Consider the following 9,655-nt stretch of genomic DNA (forward strand, 5'->3'; position numbering starts at 1 on the left):
TCCCTGGTCTCTAAAACAAGGTGAGAACTAAAGGGATTTAGTTCATCAAAGTTGAACAAACAATTCTTTTATGCAAATCTTTCTGTCTCCCTCCTAAGAAATCACAGGGTAGTAATCATCCCTAGGAAGTTTTCCAATAAAAGATTATAGGGCTTCCCTGGTGGCGCAGTGGTTGAGAGTCCGCCTGCCGATGCAGGGGACATGAGTTCATGCCCTGGTCCGGGAAGATCCCACATGCCGCGGAGCGGCTGGGCCCGTGAGCCATGGCCGCCGAGCCTGCGCATCCGGAGCCTGTGCTCCGCAACGGGAGAGGCCACAACAGTGAGAGGCCCGCATACCACAAAAAAAAAAAAAAAGATTATACATGTTTGGATTCTTAATATCTACCCCTCTCCCCCAACAAAAAGTGATTAACTAATTTTAAATCTTGATGATGATAAGTTCTGGCTTTCCATGGTTAAATGATTTGGGGTGCCTAAAAAAATTTTTTAGAACACAGCCACACCCATTTGTTGTTTTATGTATGGCTAATTTCATGCTACAACAGAGATTGTATGACCCCCAAAGCCTGAAATATTTACTCTTCACCCCCTTACAGAAAAAAATCTGCCAAACCCTGACAGAGAACATTCCATGACCCCTGAATGTTCCTAAGTGTTATTTCCTAGTCAATACCCCTGCCCAGAGTAAACTTTGTTCCAATGTCTATTACTATAAATTGACTTTGCCTGTTTTTGAATTTTATTTAAATGACATAATACAGTATGTATTCTTTTGTGTCTAGCTTCTTTTACTCAGCATGTTTTTGAGATTTATCCATGTAATTATATCTATAAGATGTTTATTTCCGTTCATTGCTAGGTAGTATTCCATTGTCTAAATATGCCATATTTTGTACATCCGTGCTCTGTTAAATATCTGAATTGTTTTCAGTTCTTGGTGATTATGAATAATGTAATTATGGGGGACTTCCCTGGCAGTCCAGTGATAAAGACTCCGTGTTTCCACTGCAGGGTCTTGGGTTCAATCGCTGGTTGGGGAACTAAGATCCCACATGCCATGAAGTGCAGCCAAAAAAAAAAGTAATTATGAATATGTTTGGGTTTAAGTCTATTTTCTTAGTGTTTGGTTTCTGTTTGTCTTATCTGTTCTGCCTTTATACTTTCCAACATTTTAACTCTTTCTGCTACTGTTCATTTCTTCCTGCAAAATCAGATTTCTATTTCATATTATTTCCCTTCAGCCTAATGAACTTTTAAAAATGGATTAACAATTTATTCAGTAATTTAGATGGCATAAGGACAAATAATCTGATAATCGCTCACTGTGTAATTCTGACTACTGACAATGCTAAGCCAAGAATTTGATATATATTCCACTCAGTTGTATTACAAGTTTCCATGTGTGTGATTTGGTCAACAACAACAAAAATAATGTACACAATGTCAAGCTGTTTTTCTTTTTTCTTCTTAAGAGCAGCTCAATGATTTGGGGAGTATTAGTACAATACAGAAAACATAAGGGGGAATTTTACTTTGGAAAGAATTAATGAGAAAGCAAATTGGAAGATAAGACTTCATCTTTGTTTTCAAATAAGTGATCTTAATTTTTCTATATAGAAAAAGTTTAATTCAGTTAATTATAAATATACCTAAACCATTAATTTTTGCAGCTTTCAGGTAGAGCCCAGCACTTTTACACTAATGAACTAATTTTAGTAGATCTTACAGTGTGTAGATGTGCTGCAGATAAATTCTTTCAACTTCTGTCCATTTAAAAAGTCATACTTTTAGGGAATTCCCTGGCAGTCCAGTGATTAGGACTCAGCGCTCCAAATGCTGGGGCCAGGTTTGATCCCTGGTCAGTGTACTAAGATCCCACAAGCCATGAAGCTTGGTTAAAAAAAAAAAAAAAAAAAAAGCCATAATTTTACCTTCAATTTTGAAGGATATTTTTGCTAGATATAGAAATCTAGATTGACAGGGATTTTTTTTTCCTTTTACCTTTAAAGATGCCAATACATTATCTTTTGGTCTCTATTATTCCTGATGAGAAGTCAGACATTATTCTTATCATTGTTCCTCTGTATGTAATGTACCTTTTAGTCTCTGCTGTCAAAATATTCTGTTTTCCTTTGGTTTTTAGCATTTTGACTCTGATGTGCCTAGGTGTGGTTTCCTTTGTATTTAAACTACTGTAGATTTACTGAGCTTCTTAGATCCATGGGCTAATATCTTTAATTAATTTTAGAAAAATTCTTAACCATTATGTCTTTAAATATTTTCATTCCATCTCTGTTCTTGTGGGAATTCATTCACACATATATTAAACTGTTCAGTATTGTTCTACACACTCAGATATTTTGTTTTGTTTTGTTTTCATTCTTTTCCTCTTTGTATTTTGGTTTGGGTAATTTCTAATGACTTGTCTTGAAGTTATCCTATGCCTGTGTGTAACCTGCCCTTTAAAAAAATCCTTTATTTCTTATATCATTGTTTTTTTATACCTAGCATTTCCACTTGTCCCTTTATTATAGTTTTCCTCTTTCTGGGGAAATTCCCTATCTGTTAGCATATGTTGTCCACTTTTCCCACTAAATCTTTTACATATATATCATGGTTATTTTAAGTATGGATTTTGATTATGCCAACATATGAGACAGCTCTGTGTCTGGTTCTACTGACTGTTTTCTCTCTTGACCACGGATATAGTTTTCTTGTTTTTAAAATGTCCTTACACAGGACTTATTTGACCACATTATTGAGGCAATTAGTCTAAGGCTTATTTTGCCCTTCTGAGGACCCTATCCAATGCCCAGTGAATTATGATGCATTCTACTCTGCCTGGTACAACCATGGATTATTCCCAGCTCTCTGGTGATTGTGTTCCTTTCACACAGTTATTACCCTAGCTATGGGTAGATTACTTACTCAAATGCTCTGATCAACATTTAGCTAACTACTCAAGGTGGACCTTTTACAGTTATCCAGAACTTTTTCTTTGTGCAGCTATTCCCCTTCTGGTACCCTGCCCTGTGAACTTTAGCCTCCTTGGCCTCCCCAGTCTCCCAACTCTATCTGTTCAACTAAAGGAGACTTCCAGGCTCTGCCTGGGTTCCCACTCCTTGCACTGTAACCTGAAGCCTCTCTCAAAAAAAGTAGGCTGGGGGCTTCCCTGGTGGCACAGTGGTTGAGAGTCCACCTGCCGATGCAGGGGACATGGGTTCGTGCCCCGATCCGGGAAGATCCCATATGCTGTGGAGCGGCTAGGCCCGTGAGCCATGGCTGCTAAGCCTGCACATCCGGAGCCTGTGCTCCACAATGGGAGAGGCCACAACAGTGAGAGGCCCGCGTACCGCAAAAAAAAAAAAAGTAAGCTGGGGCAATTGTAGGGCACACTTCATTTGTTTCCCTTCTCTCAGTTCTGCACCATCCAATGTTATGTCTGTGACCCATTGTTTCATATAGTTTGCCTTGTTTTTTAATTTGTTTCAGGCAGGAGGGGTGAATATGGTCTTCAATGCTCCATCTTTCCAGAAGCAGAATTCCATCAAAGGTGCCATTCAGATCAGGGAGGAGAAGAAGAATTGTTCAATAAATGGTTCCAGCACATGTATTAATTGGGGGTCCTAATTTACAGCTATAGAGTCCATTGTTGATAGTGTTAATAGAAAATAAATGTACGAAGCAATAGGAAGTAGAATAAAGATTTTCCAGAAGAGTTGGAGAGTTAGACTTTGAAGTGAAGCATTTGGAAACTGAGTTAGCTTGTTCGGCTACCCAAAGGAATGGTTGCACCATTTCTGGTGCTGGCACCATACTTTCCACCATAGATGTGCTGTTGTTGCTGCTGACTTCTTCATGACTTTCTGCTGCACTTCATCACCCTCTTCAGGAACTATGTTCAGGTGGAAACTGTCTCCTCATTCTACTCTTTTCCAACTCAAGACCTCACTTGTGCATACCTGGTTAATGAAACCTAGGTCATATTCCTCGTAGCCACAAGAGAACCTGGGGAATCCTCTTTCCTAGCCACATGAGGAGGCAGGGCACATAACATGAGAATATCCCCAGATATAGAAATGGGATTCAAATGACACTAGGTGGCCACAAATAAAACACACGATCCCACAGCAAAAAGTGAATAATCATCTGAAAAAAAGGTAAAGTTGAATTCCCTGTCTCACACCTCACACCAGCAGGTCAAAGAGTTAAGCAGGAAAAAGTAAAACAGTAAAGGTACTAACAGAAAACTAAGAACAACTGAAAAATAACCTATTTTATTTATTTTTTGCATCTGTATCTTCTAATCAAGTATCTAAGAACTTATGAATCTAAAATAAACAACATAAAACCCAATTGAAAAATGGGCAAAGGACCTAAATAGACATTTCTCTGAAGAAGATATACAGTTGGCCAATAGGCACATGAAAAGATGCTCAACATCACTAATAATAGAGAAATGCAATTCAAAACTACAATGAGGTACCACCTTACACTGGTCAGAATGGTCATTATTAAAAAGTCTACAAATGACAAATGCTGGAGAAGGAGTGGAGAAAAGGGAACACTCCTACACTGTTGGTGGGAACGTAAGTTGGTGCAGTCACTATGGAAAACAGTATGGAGATTCCTCAGAAAACTAAAAATAGAATTACCATATGATCCAGCAATCCCAATCCTGGGCATATATCCAGACAAAACTATAACTCAAAGAGATACATGCACCCCTATGTTCACAGCAGCACTATTCACAATAACCAAGACATGGAAACAACTTAAATGTCCATCGACAGATGAATGGATGAAGATGTGGTACATATATGTAACGGAATACTACTCAGCCATAAAAAAGAATGAAATAATGCCATTTGCAGCAACATGGATGCAACTAGAGATTATACTAAGTCAGAAAGAGAAAGAATAATACCGTATGATATCACTTCTATGTAAAACCTAAAATATGGCACAAATGATCATAGCTATGAAACAGGAACAGAATCACAGACGTGGAGAATAGACTGGTGGTTGCCAAGGGGGAGGGGGCTGGGGGAGGGGTGGAGTAGGAGGTTGGGCCTAGCAGATGTAAGCTTTTATACATAGAATGCATAAACAACAAGGTCCTACTGTATAGCACAGAGAAATATATTTAATATCTTATGATAAACCATAATGGAAAATAATATTTTTAAATGCATATATATGTATAACTGCATCACTTTGCTGTATAACAGTAATTAACACAACATTCTAAGTCAACTATACTTCAATTTAAAAAAGCAAAAATAAAATAATATAAACAACATTAAAATGTACCAATGAAATGCTGACGACCTGTGAAATAAACATAAAATCCAACTTAATGGCTCTGCCTTAGGCATAGGCTGTACTAGTAGGATCTGGGAGGTGTCTCAAAGAGTCTACAGAGTTTTCTAATCTGTATGACTAAATATCCACAACCAATCAGCTGTGCTTCTGAGTCTTATCCTCTAGGGTCTCTATTTTTGTCAACAGGTACATATCCAACAGAGTCCTTTTAGCCTTTAAGAGCTGGAGGTGAGGGCCATTTCTTGTGGTGTTATTAACAGTGCTGCTGGAGGTTCTTAACTGCACTGTGGAACAACAGACACAGGAGAGGCAGTTGTGCAGTGGAAAGAACAAGGGTTTTGACTCATGAGCCCGGGTTTGCGCCCTGGCTCCCATCACTTACTGGATGATTGAGCACATTATCTAATCTCTATGGGGCTCAGTTTCCTCACAGATAAAATTGCCCCAGTAATACCTGCCACACTGTGTTGTTCATGAGGACAAAATAAAAATAACATATATGTAATCTTATTTTTACGAAAGAAGAGATGTTTAGTTATGCTTATTTTATGCATACATATTCCATCACAATATTTATAAAATTAATTTAAAATAGCACTTTCCTTTGAAGAATGAGGAAAATTATCCTTCTAATATATCAAGGAAGACATGGTTTGCATTGTGGAATATGAAACACATTTTTAAGTCACACATTTTAACTATCCAGGGGCTTGCAGTTTAATTGGTGAGCTCAGGGGTTAAAAAAATTGAGATGGAGTGAGGGGTTTTCACTGTCACTAATTTTGGACTCTGATAGACTTTCAGAACTCCATCTCATTTGCCTACAGTAGGAGAAGCATCCCCCTCATTTCTTGTCACAGAGCTCTGCTAAATTAAAACTGGCTTTATCCGTTCTATATTTGGAGAAACATGAGTTTCATCCTCGCAGTTCCTCGTTTAACAAGAGCTGTAGGGACATAATACCTAATGTTGGAATCTTGAGGATGTATCGTGAAAAATGAACTATGTAATAGACCACCTTCAATATATTTTCTAACAGAGAAATTATTATGAACATCTCACGTCTCAAACTCCAGCATATTATGGGCTTAATTATTTGACTTAGTGACCTTGGCTGTTACAACCAATAATAAGGCAGATTTGAGGATATTGTTGCCATGATAAGGTTCTAGAAAAGTGAAATCCCCTCACTGGTCCACTTACCTGCCATGTGGCATCCTCAAAGCCACCTTTCATACTACTGCTCACCTACCAGAATGACCAAAATCCAAATTACTGACAATACCAAATGCTGACAAAGATGTGGAACAACAGGAACTCATTCATTGCTGGTGGGAATGCGAAATGGTACAGGCACTTTGGAAGACAGTTTGACAATTTCTTACAAAACTAAACACACTCTCACCATGGGATCCAGCAGTTATGCTCTCTGGTATTTCCCAAAGGAGCTGAAAACTATGTCCACCTGAAAACCTGCATTCAGATGTTTATTACAGCTTTATTCATAACTGCCCAAACTTGAAAGCAACCAAGATGTCTTTCAGAAGATGAATGGATAAATAAACAGGTATATCCAGACAGTGGAATAATATTCAGTGCTTATAAAGGAATGAGATATCAAGCCATGAAAAGACATGGAGGAATCGTAAATGCATATTACTAAGTAAAAGAAACCAATCTGAAAATACTACTTATTGTATGATTCCATTTGTATGACATTCTGGGAAAGGCAAAATTGTGGAGAGAGGAAAAAGATTAGAGGTTACTGGGGCTGAGACAGGCAGGGAGAGGGATGAACAGGTGGGGCACAGAGGATTTTTAGGACAGTGAAAATACTCTGTATGATACTATAATGATGGTTACATGTCATTATACAGTATATATACATTGTACATAAAATGTACAACTCCAAGAGTGAACTGTAATGTAAACTGTGGACTTTGGGTGATTATGTTGTGTCAATGTATGTTCATCAGTTATAACAAACATACCACTCTGGCGGGAGATGTTGATAATGGAGAGGCTATGCATGTGTGGGAGCAGGGGGTACATGGGAAATCTCTGTACCTTCCTCTCAATTTTGCTGTGAACCTAAAACTGATCTAAAAAAAAATGGAGTCTCAAAAAAAGAAAACCAAAACAACTTTTCACACAATCCCACCAGAATGGTCCTCCTGAAATGGCTGTAGCAAAAATATTTCAGTGGCTGGAAAGAATAAGTCGAAGGCCCTTACCATGGCTTTTGAGGTCTTCCATACTTCCCCCAACTTGCTGCTGCCCTGCATATATTAATTTTTCTTTTCTTCTTGGCCACACTGCACGGCATGCGGGATCTTAGTTACTCCACCAGGGATCGAACCCGCACCCTCTGCACTGGAAGCACAGAGTTCTAACCACTGGACAGCCAGGGAATTCCTGCACATATTAATTTTGATTAACATAAACATACCTGTAGTTCCACACCTTCACGCTGATGTTTCTTGATTTCATGGTTTTGCGTATACTAGTCCAAGAATCTAGAATACCCATTACTTCTCCAAAGCCTGGCTAATTCTGGCTCACCTTTGAGACACAGATCCAGTGCCACCTCTCTGACAGTCCTAGGCTGGGCTGAGCACCAAGCCTTCTGTCTCCTTCTTTCAGGGCTCATGGATTAGGGTGGGTGAGTGAGGTGGGAGGATAGTGAACAGAGAAAGTAGTGAATGCTACAGTGGGAAAGTACAGGGTTCTGGTGGCGCCCCCGTCTCATGCAAGTGACACTGCAGCTGATAGCCAGCAAAAGGGGATGGAGAAAGAATTTTACACCAAGGGAAGAGCTTGTGCAAAGGCCCAGAAAAAGGAAGCTGAAGAGTTATACTGGGCCCAGGTGGAAAGGAGTTTTTGAGGCATGTCAAAGAGTTTGGACTTTATGTTGAGTAAAGGGCAGCCATTGAAGGATTTAAGCAAGTTTAAGCAGATCTGCATTCCAAAAGATCACTTTGATCTACTGTATCATGAATTATAAAACAGAGGAGGTGAGAACAACAGCAGGGAGGTGAGTAAGGAGATTGTTTTCTTAATCAAGATGGAAGATGATGGTAGCTTGATGTAGGTTCGCCAAAGAGGAGTTGGAGGGAAATGGAAGGGTTTGGAAAGTAATAAGGAATAATCAACAGGACTTGGGGATACTTAGAGAGAGGCTGGTGGTCCCAGTTTGCTGGGTTGGATGGTGACACTATCCATGAGAGAGGAGACAGGTAAGAAAACTGTGCAAATGTGAGTTGGTCTAATATTTTAGATCTTTAGAGCTTAAAATTTTAGATCTAACTACAGAGGAGTCATTCAACATTTAACAAAGATTTACTGAGCAACTACTATGTGCCAGACCCTGTTCTAGGCACTGGGGATATAGTAATAAATAAAACAGAATAAAATTCTTGCCTCTCTGGAGCTTACATTCTAGTGGGGAGATGGGAGGAAAATTAGTATATTGTACAGGTTATCAGAAGATGATAAGTGCTAGGAAGAAAAAAAAAAAAAGCTAGAATAGTGTCCTAAGTGAGAAGGTTACCTCTGGACAGAGACCTGAGGCTTTAGGGGAACAAGCTATGTGGGTCACCGGGGAAAGAGTATTCCTGGCAGAGGGACCAGACAGTGTCCTGAGGCAGGCGTGTACCCCGCATGTCCCATGGAGGCCAGAGTGGCTTCAGCAGAGGGAGCAAAGAAGAATAAATCTAAACAAGTAGCAGAAGGCCAGTGGCAGTGCTGACAGGCACTGTAAACATCTTGGATTTTAAACTGAGTGAAATGGGAAGTTTTTCAGACTAGGAGAGAGATGACCCGATATATGTTTATCCAGGATCCTCCTTGGGGCAAGAATGGAAGTTGGGGGTCCAGTTAGGAGGCTACTGCTGTGGTCCAGGTGGGATATGGGGGTAGCAGTGGAGGTGGTGAGAGGCAGTCAGGTTATAGATGTATTCTGAAGGCTCTGCTAAATGATTGAACGCGAGGGGTGTGAGAAAGGGGAGAGTCAGGGATGCAACCATCCTGATACACTGCCTCGTTTTCACATGGTGGCCTCGCTCACTGATGCACTTCATGAGAGGCATTCCCTAAGTGACTGCGCTGACTTCTGTGGTTCACCACAAAGTCTATTTCCATGAAAAGTTGAGTTTCGTAGTGCCCATTATGGTGTCTTTAACATCACCACAGAACAATTGATCCATGTTCTGTATCCTCTTAGCATGACCCTCAAGAAGCACATGCTTTCTGTTCTTACGTGCTGAATAATGTTTTAAAATACTTAATTCTTTGATTCTCCCTGAATTTTCCCCTTTCTCCCTCCTCTC

This window comes from Monodon monoceros, unplaced genomic scaffold, assembly GCF_005190385.1.
Source record: "Monodon monoceros isolate NGI ecotype Baffin Bay Population unplaced genomic scaffold, NGI_Narwhal_1 Super_Scaffold_19, whole genome shotgun sequence".
NCBI classification, from domain to species: Eukaryota; Metazoa; Chordata; class Mammalia; order Artiodactyla; family Monodontidae; genus Monodon; species Monodon monoceros.